The 8,287-nt window shown below is 32.3% G+C and overlaps 1 pseudogene; it reads left to right on the top strand.

Annotated features, from left to right (window-relative positions):
* Positions 1–1,083: 1,083 nt before the first annotated feature.
* On the top strand, positions 1,084–1,166 carry LOC123840612 (U4 spliceosomal RNA; annotated as a pseudogene).
* The last annotated feature ends 7,121 nt before the right edge of the window (positions 1,167–8,287 follow it).

Genomic DNA, 8,287 nt, shown 5'->3' with positions numbered 1-8,287 from the left:
TGCCAGAAGCGGCCGACGGAGGCCCCTCCCCCGCCGTCTATCCTCCCGAATATCGCCTCGGATTCACTTCTCCGCACGTCCTACCTTCCAGAAAGTGGTCGCTTTTCTGTTCAGAAAGTTGTTGCTCTTCTTTTCTTTGATCTCCTGTTGGGTTTGTAGGTGTTCAGAATGGTTTGATCCCTATCCAGCTGAATTCCTGAGAGGAGACGAAATCCAGGTCTCCTACTCCTCCGCCATCTTGCTCCGCCCCTTCACATTCATTTCTAAATATTTTTTCTATATCTGATATTTTTTTCATGTTGAATGTGCCTTACAGTTTAAGGATATCAAAGCAAAAAGCTGAACAAAATCTGTGCATGTAGTATATATTTAAAATATTTTACGTGTTAGAATGTTTTCCACCCTATGAACAGTAACACACTGAGTTTGGAAATCAGTTTACTGCATCATAATCAGAAGATTTAAAAAATGAAATAGAAGAAAATAAAATATGCCCAAGAGGTAAGGGTGTTTAGTAAAACTTTTGTATGTATGTACTATATTAATACGTAAAAGATGTCTCTTAGGTGTGGCTCCTTTGGGGTCAATATGCACTGAAAGTATTATTTATATACTTATATTATTGACAAATATATAGATATATTTAAATTAATTTCACCCACTATGAGTTAAGATACATATGAGTAGAAATTAATTACCACTTTAGATCTTGAGTAAAGTGTTTACAAGACCACTGGCAGTGTAAAAATTGCCATCTGTTGTTAAGGAACAGTATAAATGCCCCTAGTCTAGTAATTATACTTATTCACTTCTTAATTCATTCCTAAACATTCACTCATCATTCTATAACTTATCAATACTTACGGTGTAAACTTCCCTACACATGAAGTCTTTCATAGCCTACACATGAAGTATATTCATAGACAAAAGCAAACCTTATATAAGCTTTATCATGCACACCTATGCTCAAATTTTCCTTTGATTAAAGTAATATACATCCAGCACAGTAAGTAAAATACTTGTATAATAAGTATTTTTATGTATAAAATAATTCAACTTAAAGTTTTCTTCATCTACTATGGGAGCTTTGCGCAGTGGCAGTATCGTAGCCAATGAGGTTTATCCGAGGTGCGATTATTGCTAATTGAAAACTTTTCATCTACTATAGGGATACAATGATGAATAAGCTACAGTCTACAGGCTTACCATGGACTGAATCACTTGTGTTCTCAGGTCCCTAAAATGTAAAATATGATGAAATAAATATGACGAAAATTCAATCGGAATACTATGTGGATGTAGAAGAGGAATCACTTAATAATGAGAATAGAAGATCCATGATCTTGTTTTGTTAGCTATGTTCACTAGCAAACTGAATTAAACCATTTACAGCCACCTAATGAACCTAAACAAATCAAAAACATTTTCTAGATTAAGGACTATTTAATAACTGTAATGTTATTTGGAGACCTGCATTTAGCTAATACTAATAAGGCATTTCAATTATGATAACACAAGCATGTAGTAAATAAATTCAAAGAATGACTTAGGATTCAAGCTACGCTAATACTTAATTCTGTGTCCTTAGGCAAATAAACTTCACTTTACCCTGATTTTCTCATGTGTAAATTGGACTGTCAATTAGTAATTTTTGTTTTGCTTTGTATTTATGCCTTCTAAAGAAAGGCTTTCATGCTGTCCACTTTTTAATTTTTAATTCTACACTAACTTTTATGATTTTTAACTTAATTTTTTGATTATTTATGATGGCTTTTGTCTTAAGAATTAAATTGAAACTTCAGATTTGATATTTTCCAAATGACTGCTTTATATTCCAAATAACTCTAGAAAATCCAACAATTTTTGAGGCAGTTCTTTCATGATATCCTGAATTTCCATGTGCTTTGGAATAAAATCTTATTTGTTCTGTCTACATATTCCTTATCTTCATCATTTTAACTTTAAAATAATGGATAAATTAGTACCATCTATTTATATTTTATATACTTTTTTCTGACAAATATTATATATTAATTTTTCTATATTATATGTTGATATTATTTGTGAAGTTTACCCTAAATAGGCTGCTGGCATTAATTACTATAACTTTAATTTTATAGAATATTTAAGGAAGATTTAACATCTGAAAAAATACTTTGTCTTCCTATCCATAAAAAAAACAAGAGAACATTTTTTTTTACATCCTTCCCATTTTATACATTTCTTACTATTTTATACATTTGGTTTTTCCTTAGAATTTTATTATTTGTGTTTCTTTCATAAATCGTATATTGTATTCTCGGTATTCTCATTGTGTCTTTAAATTTACAAATAAAGCATATCAAACCATACCAAAGATCTTATAAGAAAGAGAAATGTCTTCCCTGTCCAAACTAGCCACCTGGTTTCACTCCTGCTAAGAATATATAATGATTTTATTTCTGTTTTTAGTTCTGATCATAACTTCCTTTACATCTTTAAATAAAATGTCACCACATAGTATCCACTGATTTTTCACGTCTGAACTCCTAGCAGAGTTTTCTTTCCTTTTTTTGTTAACTCTGTATTTCTAAAGAGCTATTGATATATTTTTTAAATTTTTGTCCCATCTGCTATAGATAAATGAACTTTTAGATTTTCTTACAATATTAAACTATTAGAGTCATTTCACACTTAATTCTATCTCTTGTCTACTTTTCTTCTCTCTCTCTAGCTTTGTTAATTCTACAAATTGTCAGGATTAATATCAGTTAAACCATTGACTTATTTTCTTTGTCTAAAAGTTGGCAGCCAAAAAATAGTGAACATTTTACATTATTCATGACCATAAAGAGTTTTGCATTGTGAGGCAAATTTTATGAGAAAAAGAATAATATTTTCTATATTCCAGATATGCCAAGAAGTCAGCCTGACTGACCCTAATTTATGGAAGATAACATGCTCTTTCCTGAACTTTTTTTTCTCTTTGGACTTGGTATTCAGGATTATAAATTTAGAAAACATAAACTAAAAACAAAACAACAACAAAAAAAACCCAACGTCTTTATTCATCAGTTCTGTGTAGACCAGAGTGTTCCCTCTTCTTTTGAAGACTTAAGTCATTCTCCAGCTCTAAAAATGTTCCTTTATTAGTTTATGTCCCTCCTTTTTGCCTTTTTTTCTCTTTCTGAAACTTTTATTATTTGTTTTTAGATACCCTGACTTTAGCTTAGCATTTGCTTTGTATTTTGAGATTTTTTTTTTCCTTTGGATCTTGTGGTCAAATAATTTATATCCCAGCAGGGACTATCATAATTTTATCTATGTATACTTTATTCTTTAAAAATATTGGGTTATATTCCAGAAAAAACTTTATTGTTCTATCTCAATTTTTTTTAAAGATTTTATTTATTTATTTGACAGAGAGAGACACAGCGAGAGAGGGAACACAAGCAGGGGGTAGTGGGAGAGGGAGAAGCAGGCTTCCCATGGAGCAGGGAGCCCAATGTGGGACTCGATCCCAGGACCCTGGGACCATGACCTGAGCTGAAGGCAGATGCTTAATGACTGAGCCACCCAGGCGGCCTATCTTAATTATTTTTAAAGTTATTTTTTTGTTGATGTTATTTTGTTGTAATTATATCATTATTGTATCATGACTATTTTTTTTAAGATTTTATTTATTTGTCAGAGAGAGAAAGAGAGCACAAGCAGGGGGAGCGGCAGACAGAGGGAGAAGCAGGCTCCCCACTGAGCAGGGAGCCTGATGTGGGACTCGATCCCAGGACCCTGGGATCATGACCTGAGCCAAAGGCAGACACTTAACTGACTGATCCACCCAGGTGTCCCTGTATCATTACTTTCGTTAAAGTTGTAAATGAATATTTATATGCCATAGTCATAATTCCAAATAAGTGTGGTGTTAATCATCTGAATTGTTATTTTACTGTATTTTTTTTTGTTCTTTTTGAATATTTTTCCATGTGAAATTTGAATCAAATTTTTTAACTCCAGGTTTAAAACAGACTTTATAAGGATGGTGTGAACTTAACAAGCAGCATTAATAACCTTTGAGAATGATAATTTATATCCAAATATAAAAGGTGTTTTCAGCTATTTTTGTATCTGTAAAGATTGGTTCAAAGTTAGTTTGCTCCAATAGATTTTTTTCAAATTTCTTGTTGAGTTTATTTCTTAGCATTTTATCTTTTGTTGCTATTACAAATAGAAGTTTATCATACACTGACTCTTTAGATTCTGGTTTTCGTTGATTTTTTAAATATGCTTTATAGTCTGCTACAATATTCACTTTTTATTATTCTCTTAAATTTTCTAGATATACTATTATGTAATATACAAAGAGAAATAATTCTACTGCTTTTGATATTATTATGCCTATAATAGTTTTCTCATGTAATGTTAGCTTCTTGGAGGGTCCCAGAGTTTTTGAGTTTGAGATAGGGCTTGGGATAGGTAGACCTCAGTGGGCTCCGTTCTCAGCACAGATCAACTTGAAGATTGTCTCCCTCTGCCCCCCCGCCTCGTGCAAGCACTCTTTCTCTCTAAAATAAATAAATAAATCTTTTTTTAAAAAAAGAATTAATATCACTAGTGAACTCTAATAAGATTGATTTTTGCCTTTTATTCCTTCCTTTGCTTTCTCCTGGTATCTGATCCCAAGTCCAATAGTAATCTCTGAAACATTAAAATGTTCTGAGTGTCAACCTATTTCTTCATTCCAATTTTGAAATAGAGTCATAACCATTATCTGAAAATGATTTGGCTCAAGTTTTTTGGGGTGTTTCAGTCGATTGTACAAATATGCATACTGTTTAGATTCTTAAGTATCTCAAATTGTCTTCTTATATATAACTGTTATGGATGAAATACTATTTATTTTTATATATTCTGAAGTTAATATAATGAAATATTTAACTTGAGTCTTTTCTAATTATTCAACTTTTATTTCTATGCCACAGAGTTCTCTCATATTTCCAGAATATTTTACAGAAAATATAGAGATTAATATTTACATATTATCTACAGTTACAAAACAATCTTTCTAGTTTTATTAGTCAAATGTATATGCATATTTTCCTATAATCACTTTAATGTGGGAATGGGATCCAGCATTTTGTCTTATGAAATTAGAAAAATAATCCTCCATGTGATGATACCTATTTGCAAAGCTTTATACAAATGTGTTATAGAAGTTAGTCCTAGTAATATAGGATAATTATGTTCACAAAGGAGGATCAGTGGTGGTGGATTAAGTGAGTTTAATGGATTAATCAACAAATGTTCAGAGTTCACTGCCATAGGGATCACACCATGAATGTGATGGTTGCCTCATGATAGGTTCTAAACTTCAGTACCATGAATCTTTAAAAATGTAGTTTTGGGGTAATGTTAAGTGAAAAGCATGTTGCATAATTCTTAAAAATTTATTTCATGAAATTCAGTTTTCTAAAACTACATTACAGTCCTTTAGAGCCCAACTGTTGTTTTATTGACGAAAATTGATTAACTTAGAAATGGTTTCTCCATAGCTTCAGTCTCCATATCTTCTTCGTAGTGAATATGGCATGAAAGTGTCTCAGGAACTCTGCAGGCATTCAAATAGCCACAGCAGGAAGTCTTCACCATTAAAACAACCGTTCCAGTATAAGAAGATTACAAGTGCCTGTTAATTTTCCAGTTATTTCAATGATGAAGACCTAATTTAAAAGCAATTCCTTGTCCTGTTATTTCTCAACCCAGTTACTGTACATAGGGAAAAAAGCAACAGGTAAACATGCATTCATTGTTTAAATAAAAACATTATTCAGTATTTTGGTTTATAGTTATTTGGAAATATGAGAAACACAATTGTTCTATAAAACTCTAATGAAGTTATTCACATTGAGTCAGAATAAATTATCAGTTCCCTAGGGCGCCTGGGTGGCTCAGTCGTTAAGCGTCTGCCTTAGGCTCAGGTCATGATCCTAGGGTCCTGGGATGGAACCCCACATTGGGCTCCCTGTTCAGCGGGAAGCCTGCTTCTCCCTCTCCCATTCCCCCTGCTTGTGTTCCCTCTCTCGCTGTGCCTCTCTGTCAAATAAATAAAATCTTTAAAAAAAAAATTATCAGTTCCCTTTTTTCAGTCAGAATAATGTGGAATTATCAGTTCCCTTTTTCAGTCAGAATAATGTGTCTACAGCTACTCTGATAGCACTGTCAATATAATGTTGATCACTCCAGATAGTGTCATAATATTATGGCAAGCTAAGAAGTAAGCCATTAAACTAGTGAACAGAAAAATTATAAACATCATATTGTGACCTAATACTATATTTAAAAAAATTAAATGTATTAAAAATCTAAATCAAACCAACTTTTAAAAAATACTTAGAATGGATTGTACAACAAAAGCATTTAAGAAATATTATATAATATATATAGCAGAGGAAATATCAGCAAATTTGATTTAAATGACAATGTATTATCTCTTTTTGGGAAAAGAAACAGTATAACAAAGTAGAAAAACAAGTGTTAGGATGGAAAATAAACACTTAAGATAGGGAAAAGGTTAAAAACACTACCTGCGTAGCGCCTGGGTGGCTCAGTCGTTAAGCGTCTGCCTTCAGCTCAGGTCATGATCTCGGGGTCCTGGGATCCAGCCCCTTGGGCTCCCTGCTCCACGGGAAGCCTGCTTCTCCCTCTCCCACTCCCCCTGCTTGTGTTCCCTCTCTTGCTGTGTCTCTGTCAAATAAATAAATAAAATCTTTAAAAAAAACCAAAACACTAACTGCTAGTAACTAAATATAAATCATCCACAATTTGATAGGAAAAATTCAATTGAATTACACATATGCCAGCACCCAGATAACCCAGATAACTCCAGAGTGTTCTATGACACTTCCTTATTAAACATCCCCTCCCCAGAGATAACCATTCTTAATTTTGCCAGCATATATGACATCTGTCCATTACTGAAATTCATATAATTGGAAACATAATTATATACTTTTTCACTTATTTAGTATAATGCTCTAAAATCCATCCATGTTGATGTATATCTGTAGTTTATTCTTTTAATTTAATGCTCTGTACTAATCTATTATATGGATATGCCATATTCTGTCTATTGAAAGGCATTCAGATTATTTTGAGTCTTTGGTTATTATGAATAAAGCTGCTGTGAACATTCTTGTTTAAATAATTTTGTGGAAGGGCACCTGGGTGGCTCAGTTGGTTAAGTGTCCACCTTTGGCTCAGGTCATGGACCCAGGGTCCTGGATCCAGCCCCACGTCGGACTCTCTACTCAGCGGGGAGCCTGTCTCTCCCTTTCCTTCTGCCTGCCTTATATTCTTGCTTATACTCCCTTGCTTATACTCTCTCTCTCACTCTCTATCAAATAAATAAATAAAATCTCAAAAAAAAAAAAACCTTTTGTGGATACATGTAATCTATTATCTTGAGTATACACATAGAAGTAGAATTTCTGGGTAATTGGATAGATCTACGTTTGAATTGTTTAGAAGCTACCTAAAGATTTATAAAATGGTTGTACTACATTTTGAATTGATTTATTTTAATTAAATTATTTATTTGATATCACTTAATTTGGTTTCTGATGGGTATTGATGTTAATGTACCATATTGCTAGTTTTTTTTCTTTTTTGCCCAACTTGGTTTTATTTCTCTGTTTCACCTTATTTTTATTATTTATTTTTATTTTATTTTATCATTTTATATATTAGCTCTTTATTACATTTTATGTTTACAGTGGGCTTATTAGCTAAATTTTCTTTTAATTACATTTTTTATGGTTAGACTATATATACTACTAGAAAATTTAAATACTAAGTGGATAGTGGATAAAGAAAATTTAAATCTAAAATAATAAAGTATCTAAATCAAATAATAAATGCCTAAGGATACAGCCAAAGTTTCTCTACACTTAAAAATATATATTCTATAAATGAAAGCTATGAATTACAGTTCAGTTAATAAAAATACAGGAACAATTGGGAAAGTTAAGAAGCATAAAAAAGTAATAATGACTGAGAGTATTTTACAAGCTATGATAATATATGTACTTAACTTGCTTTGTTCTTTACAACAATTCTTTGAGGTAAGTACTGGCCACAGATGGGTTTCCCAGGAGATTAACATGTAGAAAGAATAATAGTGTTCTTGGGGGTAAAAAGAAAACACCTATAAGAAAGCAGACGGGAAGTAGGAATGGGGAGGGGGAGAATTTGAGCTGAGATGCTCAGTATTTGCTGTGAGAAGCTCTAATGCTGCAATGGATTTCATAACCCT

Source organism: Mirounga angustirostris, unplaced genomic scaffold (genome assembly GCF_029215605.1).
Source record: "Mirounga angustirostris isolate CCGP_5_RB_7025 unplaced genomic scaffold, mMirAng1.0.hap1 SCAF_4, whole genome shotgun sequence".
Taxonomy (NCBI): Eukaryota; Metazoa; Chordata; class Mammalia; order Carnivora; family Phocidae; genus Mirounga; species Mirounga angustirostris.
The sequence above is the reverse complement of the archived record's forward strand: the minus strand, read 5'-3'. Positions and strand labels throughout refer to the sequence as shown.